We start from the raw sequence: 16,615 nt of genomic DNA on the forward strand, positions 1-16,615 counted from the left end.
GTGACCCTGGTAACTGCTCCTACTGCCTTCTTGGCTGGTTTCACCGGACAGTCTCGAAGAAAGTGCCCCGAGTTTCCGCAATAGAGGCATAATTGCAGCTGTTTTCTCCTTTCCCGCTCCTTTTGTGTTAGTGGTCCTTTCAGGCCCCCTATTTGCATGGGTTCTCCGGAGTCTACTCCTTTGGTAGGAGTTGGTGGTTTGGAAAATACTCGAGCATCAAACTTGGAACGATCGGCCTTCCTGTTCTGCAGTCTGTGGTCAATTTGAACGACTAAGTCAATATAGTCCCAACAGTCTTGCGGGGGATTCACTACTTGGGCTAACACATCTTTGAGCTCTCCACGTAGACCTCTATAAAACAGCGTAATCCTTTTGTCCTCAGTCCATCGAGTTTCCACTATCAGTCTGTTGAAAGACGCAATATAAGCCAAAAGGTCTTGATTACCCTGTCGCAATGAAAGGAGCTCATTGTCCAAGGCCTGCCCCAGTGAATGTCTTGCAAACAGTTTTTCCATACTGAGCTGAAAAGCTTGAAAATCATGGAGAACCGGATCATCTTGATTAACTAGAGGGATCGACCAGTCTGCCACATTGCCACTAAGGTACGAAAGCACGAAAGCTACCTTAGCTTGATCAGTTGGAAAGGCTGCTGGCCGGCATAAGAAGTGCAACCGGCACTGATTAATAAATACTGCAAACCTCTTTGGGTCACCAGAAAATCGTTCGGGCGGAGCCAGAGGTACATTCCCAGGTAGGTTGATCTGCACTGGGTTCGTAGAGGATGTTGAAGGAAGATTTGCCCCTGATGCGGGTAACGGAGTTTGTCCGGCTTGTGACTGTAGCAATTGTCTAGCGAGATCGTCTGTGCGCTCCTTGGAAATAATCAGTTCCCTTCTTAGAGCATTCGTTTCCTGACGGGCTGCATGCACTTCTGCTCTTAGTTCCCCAAGTAACTGGGCTACCTGGTCGGTATCCGAGGTTTCCATAGCGCCTGGGTGGGAATTTTGCGGTGGGCTTTGCGTTCTGTAACGCTCACCTGATTCCCGCAGAGGCGCCGGTCTTGACTGGGTGAATGCCGTATCTTCAAAGGTGATGTGTAACACACGGTTGGCTCTTTGGGCTGGACCTCTGTGCACTGTATGTCTGACTCGAAGTGTAAGATGTCTGCAGATAGAAAATATGGGATTAATGAACTGGGGTTATTGGGTGCCTCTCTCCTCTTCCCTTTCTCTTCTCCTGTAGAACCCCAAAGGTTAACGCCCTCACCTTAGGTAAGTGAACGCCGAGCTCTCCATCTGCCTCGGGGCAGGGTGCCGTAACCAGTTTCCTCACTGGATAAGGGTGCAGGCCTCTTGACCTCAGAGGACTGCTGTCCGTCGTTAACTGCACGAACGGTAAGTTCTGGGCACTTCAAATGTCTTAAAAGTCTTTTGTAATGATATCTCTTGTTTTGCAGGGTTCCGGCGATGGCGGATGGCGGGCTGATGAGAGTTGAGGATCGAACCCGCGTGAGGAATAGAAGCGCCTGGAAGCACGTAAGTAAGCGCTTGTAGCCTGCTTCACGATGCGCACTAACTGTCCCTTTTATCTTGCAGGTACAAGTTTGGAGCTTTAGAGAAGCTGAAGGGTGCTGGAATACCCACTGGATTCGGCGTGGGAAGGAGTAATGGCACGTGAGTAATAAAGTTGCCCAATGTCTTTAAACGCACCTTCTTTTGTCTTTCAGATGCGGGATGCAGCGCGAAGGCCTCCGGAGCGTGCGAAGAGCTGGTAAGCTTTTGTCTTTCAGATGCCGGAATGCAGTGCGAAGACCTCCGGAGCATGCGAAGAGTAGGTAAGCCTTTGTCTTTCAGATGCCAGAATGCAGCGCGAGGCGTTGGTGACAGCCGATGGACCAGGTAAGAGATGCGCTGCCACTGAAGACCATAGTGCTAACCTGTTCTTTCTTAGTCTTTACAGGTGCTGCTGAAGACTGGATTCCAGGATGGTAAGCCTTTGTTCCCTTAGGCCCAGGATCAGAAGCAGAAGACACGATGAGCGTTCTGCTGCAGAGAATGCAGAATAACGCAAAGCAAGATTCATCCATCGGGTGTGGTTTAAATAGCCTCCTGTAGTGCCTAGGTGTCTCCTTCCACAGCCTTGCCTAGGTGAGAAAAGAGTTCCTGCTTTCCAGAAGAGTTCCAGTGTTCTGAACCTAGGGAGTGGCTCCTGCCCCACCCAACAGGAAAAGTAGTCCCAAACAGAAGAGGATCAGGGGCTCAACTGGCAGGTAAGTAAGCAGCATGGTCTGCTGCAGGTAAGTCCACCCAAGCATTATGAGCCCGGCGCTTCCAGCGCTGGGACTGGGCATTTTTATGAGCCTGGTGCCACTGGCGCCAGGACAGGGTCCAAAAGGTCCCAATTGGGACTGGCTGGCACTCGGAACCGGGGTTATGGGTCTGCTTCCAAGGGAGTCGGGCAAGTCCTGATCTTTTGGAAGCAGAGATCATGACATAAATACTCTAAAGTTGCCCAAAATAACTGCATTACAACTGGGTAGTATATAAGGCATTCTTTGAATATATGATGCCAGCAGCTGTTATAAATAGCGTGAGTACACTACATAAGCAGGTGCAACACTACAAAATATGTCACTTATGCGGCCGTTTCTATTTACAATAAAAAATAAAATACGGCCTTTATTGGCCTTACACTACACGTTCCAGCAGCCCTGTATTCACGTTTTAATGGCTACAAACGTGAGGTAATCACGGGTTTCCAATCACGTGACTTAATTTAAACACACCATCACTCTGCAGAACAAGCTCTCGCCGATCTTGCAGATTTCCAGCTTTCACTTGGGCACACAAACGGCATAGATCAAGGTAAGCGCTGGCAAAGCTTTAATCTATCCAGGGGTCTAGATTATACAAGCCTTATCCGCACTGTCAGTATGGCATTGCAATTGAAATGACAGATGTGCTCGCTCGTAAAATCTGATAATAACGGCAATGACTGCAGCAGGTTATGTAAACATGTGCGTTTTAAACAAACACTGTAAAGTAATGTTGTTGGTTGCAAGGCAGTGACCACGGTACTAAGATGCTCGAACACTGCATGTTTTTGTAATTCATGACAGCAGTACATTTAAAACATGTTTAGAAAATATAACAACTAGCCACTGCCACTTCATGTACCCCTTGGCTACAGACCTCAGGCGCGAGACCACAATGCGTTTAAAACACCATGTATAAGCCACTTTAGAACACCAAAAGCCCAGTATATTTAATTATAGGCTTCTAGAAATTTATTACAATCTGTGGCCCAGAGTCCACTTGTAAATAACAACAGTAACAAAAGGGCCAAATAGATTGATAATTATTATCTTTTAACCTTAAATCTGGATATTAAATCCCCCAATATATCCATTTATTAGCGTGCTCTTTTCCTTTGTTTTAGCCAGCACCACAATTACTGGAATAATAGTCCATGTCCTGCCTCTGAATGGTACCATGTGGAATTCAGAAAAATAAAGATCGATTTCGAAGATAAAGATACAGAAGTTGCTAACCTGTACGTTTTTTAAGCTCATTAAATCAATTGTCCATATCAGCAAGAACATAACACTAAGAAATTGTTGTTTCTAATTAACCATAGGAACCAAGACCAGGGATGGTAATTCCTTGCCACATCCGAGAGTCTGACCAAGCTCAATAGCCCAAACTTCAGTCTATGGACCATAGGTGGGTTTAGTGTGTGTGTGTCTAGAATAGTATAACCTAGCCATTGCCTTGATTCAATCCAGTTGGGAACTACAAATCTTTTCTATCTCCTTTTATATATGAATACATGTACATTTATCTTTTTAGATGTGCTTGTGTGCTCAATGGGGAACAAGAATAATCTACCAAAAGTAACCGTTGTCCTGAAGATGGCCCAATATTCATCTTTGTGACCACTGTTGACAGAAGTGGTACACTATAACGGGCCGAAACATATGTCGACTGCTTAAGGAAAAATCTAATGTTTTTTTTTTCCCATGTCATGAATGCATATTCTGATTTACTGTTATGCACAAAGTTTTTTAAGTTCTAGTATTCCTCTGTTAGAACAGATGAATGATGACTAAATGGTTTGATTGAAAATGTATTTAGTTTGCAATGTTTTTTAAGGTATTTTTACGATTATTAAAGAGACAAAATTTTTGTATTCAATTGCATCTCTGTGCAATTTTTCCCCAACAAGGCGAAAACCTTACTAATAAAGTGTACAGGTTAACCTTTACCTTCACCTGTGATCTATACAGGACTAAAAGAGAGGGGTAGTCGATATTTCCCATAAAATTCCCTTTGAAAGCTCCACACCAAAAAGAAGACAAGGAATATTGGTAATGCACACTACCAATAACTTTGAAGTAACGTGGGTGCTGTGTCAATTAAATTTGGGACACGGGCGGGCGATTGACTGAGTGCAAAGCACTTCGTGGCAGATGATGAAGTCCTGTACACAAACGGGGAGCGGAAATAGCCAAAATCAGGAGACAAAGACAGTCCGTGTGCAAGGCAGGAGGTTTAGTACACAAATGCGCAGCGGGAGTCACAGAATCAGGAAACGGAGGCAGTCCGTTAAATGGGAACAAGGTCTGGTACACAGTATAATAATTGAAGAAGGAGGCACGGAAGTCGGAACTTCTAAATGCCAGCTAGTAACAGTAAATAGAAGCAGCGTTCTCAGGGCTGCAATAGATTTAATCAAGGAGGAGGCGGAATCATGTGAATTTGAGGCTCCCGCGTCATTGCTCCCTGAACTACAATGGAGTGCCGGGATTCATGGGAAGTGTAGTACGTAGTGTGTGCTGTTGCAGCTATTCTCTATGGTAGCTGCCAGTGGGATAAAAACGGTCCTGCACAGTACCGCACACCGCGTTGGAGAGCTATGAGTTTCCTAAAAGTCCCATCTGAATTCTTGCAGCTGCCCTGATGAAAAGAGGATGCAAAAGGGGCACGAGGCAGCCTTTGTGGTGTAACTGGTCTCCGCCTGCCGCGTCTTCTGCGCTGGCCTCTGGGTTAACCCTGGGACACTTGACCCTGGTTGTAATTCCAAGATGTATTCTGGTTTTGTCCGTAACCGGAGTCTCTTTGATTTTGGCCACGAAAACGGCGAAAATTGTTTCCCCCCTTTTGTCCGGTCTGTTTAGTAGTAAGTTGGCCAAGTGACTTGTGTGTTTCGTATTCGTCCTTGGCTGACTTTAGAGCTTCCTCTACTGCTTTGCCAAATAAAACATTATGTTATTGGCATATTGAGCAAGGTTGCCCGAGTCTCTAGTTTAAAATCGGACTGTCGAAACCAGGCACAGCGCTTGAGAATAGTGCCCTCTGCGATGACGCATCTGGCATTATCTGCAGCGTCAAAGTTGTTTTTAAGCAGACTGCTGGTGGTGGCACTGGCTTCGGCTGCGACAAGGGCAAGTTTAGATTTCAGATGTTCTGGAGCAGAGTCAGCTAGGGCCGTAACCTAGTCCCATTTAGTACAGTCGTAACTTGCCAACAGTGTGGAATTGTTTACGATTCTTGCTTGGTAAGCTGCGGAAGTAGCCACTTTCCTACCCAAGGTGTAGAGCTTCTTACTCTCTTTATCTGGTGGCGCTTCGGAGGCCATGGGTGTACCTACTCTCTTCCGGGTAGTTGTGTCCACCAGTGAATCTGGCCTAAGCTGTCCTTTTATATACAAGGGATCAGGCGGAATAGCTTCTCTATTCTTGGGTTAACTGCCCTTGTTAGATTGGGCGTTTCAAGTGAAGGCTGGATCCTTCTTTGAACGGACTTCAAAATTGGTATAAACTGGGTGGCAGCTTTCTTGTCCCCTAGGATGTTCTCGACAAAATCCTTGTCCTGCTGAGTCTCTTGAGTCTCAATACCGAAGTGCTCAGCTGCTTTGACCAAAATGTCATTATACAGGGATTGATTATCCACTGGGGAATTAGGTAACGGAATCCTGTGGAACTGGAGAGTCCATAGCATAGACCTCCGCCTCATCATCATCATTATCCCCATCATCCTCTACGTCATAATATTGATCATCCTCTTGATATTCTTCTGGGTCTGCATGTATGTCATAAAGATCTGCAGGGGTGCGAGACTTTTTTGCAGTAGAGATGAGAGATCTCTTTCCTGATGGCTGGGATGATTGACAGGGCTGAGAAGTAGAAGCCTGATCAGTGGGAGGTGTATTTTGTATGCTTTCAAAGGCTTGAGGGTGCTCTTCAAAGAAGTTAGCAAAGAAAGTCATTCTGGACATTACTCTATGTCCTCAACTGACCATTTGGGCTGAGCTGGGGATAATGCCAGGGTAAGGAACATCAGGTGTAGGCAGGCCCTTATTATGTAGGGCTTTACTTAAAATGCCCTCCCTATCCTCCTGTAGGGTTTCATCAATCTCCTGTACAGTGTCTCTGGGAGGGGTAGGCCCCTCACTATGAGGTTTGTCCTTAAGGGACGTATCCTTGTGGGACTTATCCTTGTCCTTTTGCTTATCTCTATGATCATAGCTTTTAGAGGACGATTTCTTTGAACTAGAAGTTGTTTTCGAAGACACAGGTCGAGTTTCGTCACTAGGAAGGGCCTTTGCCGCGTCCTGTGATGTCTGGTGTTTGTGAGGCGCTTCCGCTGAGTCTTTCGACGTTCGGTAGATGAGGATTTATGGGCGGCGTCTTTAGTTTTATGGGGCCTGTCATGAGGCAACCGACTTCTGGAGTGCCCAGAGGACAGAGAATCCGCAGATCTGCCCCTAGATGCTGAATCTAAGAGTGTGCATGACACACCGCCGCGGGGTATGTGTTTAGTGTGGGGAGATGGAGTGCTTTTGCTGCCGGGTGTAGTCCCCACAACAGAGCTGCCGGCCTGTCTTCCAGGGTCAGGGGCTAGCACTGGGGAACGTGGAAGTTCCCCTTCACCCTCGCCATCCGAAAGGACAACGTTGCTGCCGTCGCTGGAGGCACCCTCGGCCTGCATGGCATGATGGGCCCAGCGTTTCGTCCTACGATCTTTAAGGGTCTTGGGTTGAAAGAGCTTGCAAGCCCGACAGTGCCCTTTGTCGTGGTCCCGATTAAGAAACAGGTTACACACCTTGTGCTCATCGATCCACGGACATTTTTTATTACAGGATGGGCAAAATTTAAAAGGTGTCCTATCCATGGTTGGGGCAGGCAGCAGGACGACAAAGGAAAGGGGTTGAGAAATACATTGTGAGGGGCGTGGCCTGATGGTTCCGTGAAGGGACATGCTCTCGAGGAGCTCCCATTGATGCCACAGATCCTGTGGATTACGTTTATATTCTTCAAGAAAAGGCATGCCGGCAACACATCCCAAGACGTGGGAAGGTCCGGTGCGTGAGAAGAGTGACCTGCGAGGCGGATCCTTGATTAACTGGAGGAACCGCAGCTACCGAAAAGAAGCCGTGCTCCCAGGACCAGGAATGAGCACGATGGCGGACTGTGGACAAAGGGTCATTAACTGACCGAAGTGTCCCGATCGGGAGTGCAGGCCAATACGACTTGACTGAGCCTGCTGCGGCTCTGTGAGGAATAAAGCGCTTGGCCCGGGTGCAGCGCATGGACCCATCTGGAGGAGATCATCGGAACGAAAGTCGGACCCCGGGGCCGTGACGAGAGGAGGAGTGGCAGAAGCTCCCCGGGCGGTGCTGGTAGCGCAGGAGCCACGAGACGAAGTGGCTGGCACTGTGCTCGCCGGGCACTGGACCCGGACTGCAGAGCACCCGGTGGAGCGGGGGCCCGCGAGGTGTCGGGACCTGGGGGGCCGGGTGTGCAGGCCCCAGCAGTGACCCTAGCCGCAGTTGGGACGGTGCTGGAAGCAGGCGGAGACACCCCCTGGAGGGGGCTCTGACCAGTGAGGACGTAACCAGACGCACCAAAGTACGGCGCAGTGAAGCGGGGGGGGTGAAAGGCCTCCTGGGACATTCAGGCTCCACTGGATGGTGGACGAGCCCCGAGAGTGGTGCCCAGTAGGCCCCTCGGCGGTGCATAACGGGACAGAGCAGAGGCGAATACGGCCCTGGAGTGGTCTGGGGCGCACAGCACGCCACCGGCTGCATACGGGCCATTGGGGCAGCATGAACAGGTTGGCGAAAGGCTCAGATTGTACACGTCAGCCCAAGGAAGAGTGGGGAGACACTGAAGGTGGTGCCATCCACCAGCGTGGCGGCCCCCACATCACGGCTCAACAGAGCACGTGACATAACAGGCCGCCCGGACAAGACCAGTGGTCTGTTGGACCCTAGCACGAGTTGAATGGGGTGGAAAAGGTAGATCACCCCAGCACATTTGCTAAAACCCAGGAAAACACAAGGGGCAGCTTGTTTTGGCAAAGGGCGGGATAAAAGCGTTAAAGACTTGACTGTGGGCCGGATGGCTGTTGGGCCCCGTAGAGCACCGGAGTAGAGGGGTGAAGAACCAGCGAAAGCACCCGGCCACCAGTTACAGAAGGAAAACACGGCACAGGCCAGCGGAATAACACTGCTTAAGTGCATGTACGTGGGAGGACACAGCCCATTCTAGGAGCGCGGCAGGCAGTAGGGGAACACCCCCAACACAGTCGAAGCGGGCCTTAAACATCAAGAACAGCCCGACTCCCTATAAACTTTCAGGCATAGGGTGGCACGGCAAGCGCACACCTGGTTGGCACGGCACGATGTCTAAAAAAGTAGTAAGACCCAAGAGCAAACAGCCCACACTGGATGGCTACACCAAGATGCCTCCAAGGAGAGGGGGGCAAAAACAAGGATAAAAATACCACTGCGGCAGAGGAGACATCGGGCACGATCCAGGACGTGCTGGCCGCGATTGCGGACCTGAAAGTTGCCTGGGAGACTAAACTAGGCCTGGCAATGAACAAACTAAAAGTGGCACTGGACCTTAAGGTCGGAGCGGTCCAGTTAGATGTGAACTTGCTGAGACAAGATGTGAGAACGCTGGCAGAGCGCACTGGGAACCTGGAAAAGGAGATAGCCCCAGACACAGAAGCATGTGCCACCCACAGATTGGAACTCCATGCCCTCGTACAGCGTGTGGGCAACCTGGAGAACAGAGCGGAGGAAGCAGAAGGACACGCCAGACGCAACATCCATATCGTGGGATTGCCGGAAGGAATGGAAGGGCCTAACCCAACAGAATACCTGGAAACCATGCTGCTGCAGGAAATCACTGGAGGTGCGCTAACCCAGGGGTTTGCTGTTGAAAGGACGCACAGGGCTCTGACGAGGAAACCGCCCCCAGGAACCCCTCCCCAGCCACTGATTGCAAAGATTCTGAACTACAGGGATCGGGAAAAAATACTCTAATTCTTCCGGAGGGATGGAACGATCGAAAGGGGGCCCAAGAAAATAACAGCATACCCAGACTGCACCTTGCAGGTACAACGCAGCAGGATGAACTTCGGGGCGGCGAAAAGGAGACTGAGAGAATCTGGTCATAGATATATGTTGCTTTACCCAGGTGGAAGGTGTTCCACAAACAAAACTTTGTTTTTTGAAATGCCAGAGGACTCTATGGAGTGGCTGGACATGCAGAGTCGCCCCCGGGAATCGGGTATCCAGACAGGAGCCGGAGAAGATAAGTAACATGTAGCTGTGCCACCCCAGGTGATAGCACAGGACACTGGGACTAGAATATAGCTTTAAATGCAGCTCACAGGGAATGTGCGGCTGAGAAATCACATGCTTGCAAGATCTGTTTACACAATACAATCCTAACTACATAAGTGGGTGCTCCTGGGAGACAACCCTTGGACCCCATAGCATTACGCTTAGTTAGGTCACCGCTAGAGTGGTGACGCCCCACGGGGTCCTAGTCCTCGGTTTCGCGAGAAAGGGCCAGACGCGGGTGGGCCTGAGATCCAGGGACGTAGCTGGGCAACTGTTGGGGTTGGGCGGGGAGGGGGTGAGTTGTGTGTAGTGGGGCAAAGTTAGGGAAGGAGGGGAGGGGGCAGTTGTTGAGGGTGGGAGGGAAAAGAGCCGAATAACGAGCCATCGAGAACGATATGGGAAATGGAGAGAGGAGAGAGGACATCAAGTCAATGGATTCGGGGAGGGCAAGGGAACGGAAGGAAGGCATGAGGGAGAGGGGGAGGGGTGTTTGGAGTGCTTGTAGTTATAGGAAGTTTGAATTGGGAAATGAGGCTAAATAGATTGAGACAGATGTGGGATCTGGACTGCTCCGGTGGGAGGGGAAGGGAAATTCTAATGGGCCATGGGGGATCTTAAAATAATCACGTGGAATGTCAGGGGACTTAATAGTTATCTAAAAAGGAGCAAGGTCATGTTGTACCCGCGCAGGCAAAAGACAGACTTTGCACTGTTGCAGGAGACTCACCTGACACGGGAAAAAATGGAGATGGTTGTGAAGAAAGGGAAAGGGCTTGTGGTGGGCTCAATCTACTCTGCTTACGTTAGGGGAGTACTCATTTGGGTGGCGCCTCATGTCCCGTTTCAACTGTTGCAGGAAGTGGCCGAAACGAATGGGAGGATGGTCATATTGCGGGGATTAGTGGAGAATAAGGAGATAAGCATTTTAAATACATATGCCCCCAATCATAATACGGCAGCGTATTTCAGAACTCTGTGCACCAACCTTAGCATGTGTATGGGTAGTGCGGTGATCTGGGGTGGGGATTTTAACTGCGTATTAAACCCCAGGGTAGATAGATCAGATGGCAAGATTGATAGACCCGCCCGAGCGGCTAAAGCACTGCAGACACTGCTAGACGACTTTGGTCTGGCAGATGTGTGGAGAATGAAATACCCCCTAGAAAGGCAATACTCGCACTACTCCGCCCCGCAGCAGTTACATACGAGACTGGACTATGTCTTTGCCACGTCGGAGGTAATAGCAGAGATTACTCAGGTAGAATATAAAGCAAGGGTCCACTCGGACCACTCACCCCTGGTTCTCGGGGGGCAATACTGCCCTCCGAGAGCAAGGATTCCGACATGGCGCCTCAGGGCAGAGGCGCTTAAGGATCCCGTTTTTAGAGAGGATATAAGGGAGGAGATTACAAACTATTTTGAGATGAATACGGGTAGCGTTGACTCGGTGAGCACATTATGGGAAGCCTTCAAGGTAGTGATGAGAGGGGTACCCATAGCAAAATCAAAAGGCCTGCAAGGTGGGATTTTGGCTCACCTACAAGGAACAGAAAGGGAACTAGAAAAGGCATTAAAGGGAGGAGGTGAAGACATGGAGCCGATACTTAAACTGCAGCAGAAATGTGCGGAACAATGGGATAGACTAAGCAACCTCAACTATAAAAAATATATAGAGAGACAGCACGCGGGAGGGGATAAACCAGGAAGGCTTTTGGCATGGTTATACAAGAGCGAAACTCCCAGACCCACGATCAGAACGATAATGAGAGAAGATGGTAGTGTAGCGGACACCCAAGAGGGAGTTAACCAGGAGTTTGCAGATTATTATAAATTGCTATATGGGGATGAGGGGGGAAGTAGTCATGGGGAGATAATGGAAATACTAGAAGACATAGGACTGCCTATGATAAGTGTTGAGGAAAGAGAGGAGCTGGATGCACCGATTACTTTGGAGGAGTTGGAAGAAGTGGTGAGGGAGCTGCCTACTAGCAAGACTCCGGGGGCGGACGGGTTCCCAAGTGAATTTTATAAAGTATATAAGGAGGAAGTACTCCCCCCCCCCCCAATGTTAGAAATGTTAAATGAAGCGTTTGAGGTGGGATGGTTGCCGGAGTCACTTAGAGAAGCGATCATAATACCGCTTCCCAAACCCAACAACCCTGGGCATAGCTGTGGCTCTTACAGACCTTTGTCGATGTTGAACCAAGACAGCAAGATATTGACGGCTGTCTTGGCAAACAGATTGCGGAGAGGTATTGGCAAACTCATACACCCGGACCAGACGGGCTATGTCCCGAATAGAAATATGACTCAATCATACACCACTCCAACGGGTTGTCGAATGGGGCGATTGTGTCCTTGGATGCGGTAAGGCTATCAATTCGGTCAAGTGGCCATGGCTGCTGGCGGCCCTGGCGGGCTACGGAATGGGGCCTGGATACATAAGGTGGGCGAAGATCCTATATAGTGAACCGCTGGCTAGAGTTAGAACAGGATCAGTGATATCCGAAAGTGGCAACTCAGTAGAGGCACCAGACAGGGGTGCCCATGGTCCCCAATGCTTTATATACTAGCCCTGGAGCCCTTAGCAATATACCTTAGACAGCAATACGATACTATAGGTATCGAGATGGGAGGGGAACGACACTTGATCTCCTTATATGCGGATAACTTGTTGCTGTACTTGAGGCACCCGAGGGAAAATCTCCAGTACATCCTGGAGGTGATGGAAGGATATGCGGGGCTGTCTGGAATAGCGGTGAATCCTCAAAAATCTAGTATTTTCCCGTGAGGCAGTTATAAGGGAACCCCTGTGGGACGGCTACCGGTGTTACAAATACCATGGGCGGTTAGTACTTTTCGGTAACTTCGGATAGACGTGTACCATACGGTTGAAGAGGAACATAGGCACAATACTGAGGTAGCCATTGTGAAAATCGAGAAGTGTATGAAATTCTGGGTGAAATTGCCCTTAGCAATGATGGGACGAGGGGCAATGATGAAGATGGTGGTCCTACCTAGGCTCCTGCATTATTTTGGGAATATACCATACCTGATACCCAAGAGGTTTTTCACTAAACTAAAAAGCATGTGTAGGGATTTCCTGTGGCATGGTACCCGGAGTAGGGTGGCGCTATGGAAGCTGCAGAACTTTTATGAAAAAGGGGGGATAAAACTGCCTAATTATGAGGTTTATTATGTAGCGAGCCAGCTGCAATATATGGCCAAATGGCTCTCAGATGAAGTGACCCCCGAATCTAGGTTGTTTGGACATGATTGTGCCCCATTTTATTTAAGAGAGATGATCTGGCTGCCCAAGACAGAAATGGAAGAGCGCCCTAAAATGATGATGATGCTTGGGTGGAGGATGTGGCGCCGGGCATGCCGGATAATGGAGAACCCATTCCCATGCTCCCCGCAGGGACCGCTAGCTGGCTGGCAGGGGGAGATAAGCAGCTAAGGAGGATAATTAGGAACCATTGGGAATCGGTGGGGTTGGTAACGATGGGAGATATCTGGCGAGAGGGGACTATCATAGATTTTAAAGTGCTGGGGGAGGAAACGGGGTTACACACGGGCCAGTATATCACGTATCACAGAATGGTGCAGAGAATTAGGAAAACATGGCCCGAAACAGTACTGGAAGAAGAACCAGATGCTACCATAGACACAATATATGATATAACGGAGGGGGGGCATGAGATCTCTAGACTGTACGAGATGATGATGTCTAAGGTCGGGAAGGAATTAACACAATTGAGACTAGACTGGGAAGCGGAAGTAGGAGCCCCGATAGAGGATGGGATGTGGGAACGTGCCCTGGGATACCACAAGAAGGTGTCAAGGAATGCGAGACTAAAACGGATACAACTGTATATTACGCACAAGGCATATATGACACCTCAGAGGATATCTAGGTTTGAAAATGCTGGACGACAGGCATGTCCCAAATGCGACGAAGAAAAGGCTGACATGGTACACATGTTTTGGTCATGCCCAGTAATTGAGTGTTTCTGGGGTGAAGTAGCACAGAAACTAGCGGAAAAGGGGGTCACGATCATCATAGATACAGCCTGGGCCTGCTTGCTGGGGGGGGTTCCCCCAGGTTGCAGAAACTTAAGCATGTTAGTAAATTGAAAGATCTAGCATATGTGCTCGCAAAAAGATGGATTGCCATGGGCTGGAAGACATGTCACAGGCCACAGGTGGAGGTGTGGTGGAAAGAGTTGCAGAAATGGGCGGAGGAAGAAACCATGGTGTGGCAAGAGGCAAGCAATGTAGGGGGAGAGGAGGAGGCGGGAACCCTGATGGCATGGAAATCATTAATAGTGGAATTGTTTGGAACAACACAAGATCTGACAGAATCCACGGAAAGTGAGACCCCACCACGTGAGGCAGATACAGAGGGTGTGGAATAAATAGGCTCGTAAGGCGGGGTGGGATGAGGAGAGCAGCGACCGGAATTAAGCGATGAACAATTGAACTGTTGATATATGCACTGCGTGTTTGGCTTGTATTGTTTGGTTTGAATAAATTAATACATTTTATTTTTTTTTTAAAAAGAAATACATTGTGAAATGACCACCCCCCACTCTCCCTACTGTAAGGGCTTAGGCCCGTTGGCCTTCCAAAGTTGAAAGGAATCCGTCAAAGTTTCTTCGTCCGACGGTTCGTCTTGTCCTTCGATCATTGATTCTTCACCGCGTCAAGACATGGCGGTCAAAAAAGGACAGTAAGAGTAACTATTTTTAAACTTCGATAAAGTTAATGGCGTTAGCTGAAATTGCACTCCACGATAAGCGACCGCTCACGATGGTGGAAAAAAACAATCTGAGGGACCCCGACGCGTGAAGGACCATGTGTACAGTGGACGTCACACTAGGGATAGTGTTACTGGCACGCCCCGTCGACGTCCCTTTTCGAATTTCGAAAACAACTGTAATACTCTGCAGCTTCTAGTAGATGTCAGCCTATGCATAGCAGGTGATTTAAGCAGATTCCACAAGCCTCAGATAGAGATATATATATCTATATATATTAGACGGCGCGCAGTAGCGGGCGTGTAGTTATGGTTAAGTGCTAAACTCATAGGAAGAGCACTTTTTCGGTGGTTTATAACTCCGCTAACCCCTGGATGAATCCTCACCAAACTTTGCAAAAAAAGTATATGGTCAGCTCTGAATATTTTCACCAAGTTGGGGGAGGGGGCAAAGTTATGGTGGGCGGGGAGGAATCTGTCAAGATTGCTAACGGCTAGGTCTCTCTCCCGTGACCCCTCCTCACCTGAGGTTTCTGAGGAAGTGTTCAAAGTTCTTGAGGACCCTCTGCTTCCTCTAGTAGTGGTCGTCCGAGTCTTCTTTCCTTGGCCCTTGACCTTCTTATCGTGGAGGTAGGGACGAGCTCCACTGGAGGCCACCTTGGCAACTGAGGAACTCCCCGCCAAGTGGGACCCCCAGTAAGCCCGTCCAAGTAATCAGGGAAAAAGCGTCTGCGGCACCAAAAAACCCTGAAGCACACAGGCTGAACTTGGAGCTTGATCTTTCCGGTGGTGGATTTCCAGAGAAAGGTAAAGGTATATAGAGAAAGGCAGAAGGAAGAGGAAAACAGAACAGAGCGCCATGGGCAGCTTTAGAGTGTGCAGGGGCACAGGAAAGTGAGGGAATAAAGCGACCCGATTCGAGTTGGCACTGGGAATCGAAGTCCGGACAAAGGAGTTAAATCTACTGAAGGTCGGAGGAGAGAGAGTGGAAGCGAGGAAAGATGGAAACGAATCAATCCGGGCGGATAGAAGCAGAGCAAGGAAGGACGGAAGCCGGGAAACAACTCCCTAGGAAAGGACCTGGAACCAGAGCGACCAGAAGGCGTAACGAGCCAGAGTAAACAAAGTCACAAACAGGAAGTGGAAGCGATACAACGCACTGAGCGTAGGTCTCAGTGCGTTGTTATAGCAACACTGACCGGGGGCGGCCATCTTGGAAGAAGACTAGACCGTACGAAACGGTTCTAGTCATAGATCGCTCACCTAAGTCGGGAAAGGGACCATTTTTGCCAAACCTTCCAGGGCCGGAACATAACAGTATGACCTCTTCTCGGGGTTCCCCCCAGCTTGCCAGGGTGTTTTCTGTGGAACATTCGCAACAGACGAGGTGCATGGATGTGATGACAGGGTTCCCAGGTACGTTCCGCCACTGAGTATCCCTTCCAATGGATCAGATATTGTAGGGACCCCCGGTAATATCTGGAGTCCACCACTTGAGACACTTCATATTCTTCAGGCTCAGATACAGGAGGTATCCTTGGTTGGATTCTGGGCCTTTGGTAGGAATCCGGCACATAAGGCTTTAACAGGGAAGTATGAAACACTGGATGAATTCTCTTCATCTTCTGGGGGAGTCGGAGACGGTATGCTACTGGGTTAACTTGTTTGATGATTGGGTAGGGTCCCAGGTATTTTGGAGCAAATTTGCCAAGGTGTAACCATCTAGGTAGGTATTTGGTCGAAAGCCAAACCATCGTTCCAGGTGTCCATTCCGGGTTACTTCGTCTATGCCGTTCTTCCCTCTCTTTTGTCTTCTTGCGGCTGTCCTCCAATGCCTTCAGGGCCATCTTTTGGGTGGATCGAATTGTTTCCAATAAACTGTCCACAGTGGGAGAGTCTGAACAGTTCTTCCGAAGGCCTGGTACGTGGGAAGGGTGGAATCCATAGGTGCACAAAAACGGACTCATCTTTATGGCAGAATGATAGGTGTTATTATACGAAAATTCTGCCAAGGGTAACAAGGAAGACCAGTTGTCTTGCTCCCTGTTACAGAAACTTCGGAGGTATTGTTCTAGAGTGGCATTAAGTCTCTCAGTCTGGCCATTACTTTGTGGGTGGAATCCCGATGATAGTGCTCTCTGTATCCCTATTTGTTTACACAAGGAAGCCCAGAATCGTGATGTAAACTGCGACCCTCGGTCGGAAAGAACTGTTTTGGGC

At 49.1% G+C, this 16,615-nt stretch overlaps 1 protein-coding gene across 2 annotated transcripts in view; it reads right to left on the minus strand.

Annotated features, from left to right (window-relative positions):
* The window catches only part of RAB3GAP1 (RAB3 GTPase activating protein catalytic subunit 1), a 1,600,561-nt gene that overhangs the window by 334,170 nt on the left and 1,249,776 nt on the right, over positions 1-16,615 (minus strand). The gene's annotated exons all lie outside the window — the stretch shown is intronic.

This window comes from Ambystoma mexicanum, chromosome 9, assembly GCF_040938575.1.
Source record: "Ambystoma mexicanum isolate Mex_15411 chromosome 9, UKY_AmexF1_1, whole genome shotgun sequence".
Classification (NCBI taxonomy): Eukaryota; Metazoa; Chordata; class Amphibia; order Caudata; family Ambystomatidae; genus Ambystoma; species Ambystoma mexicanum.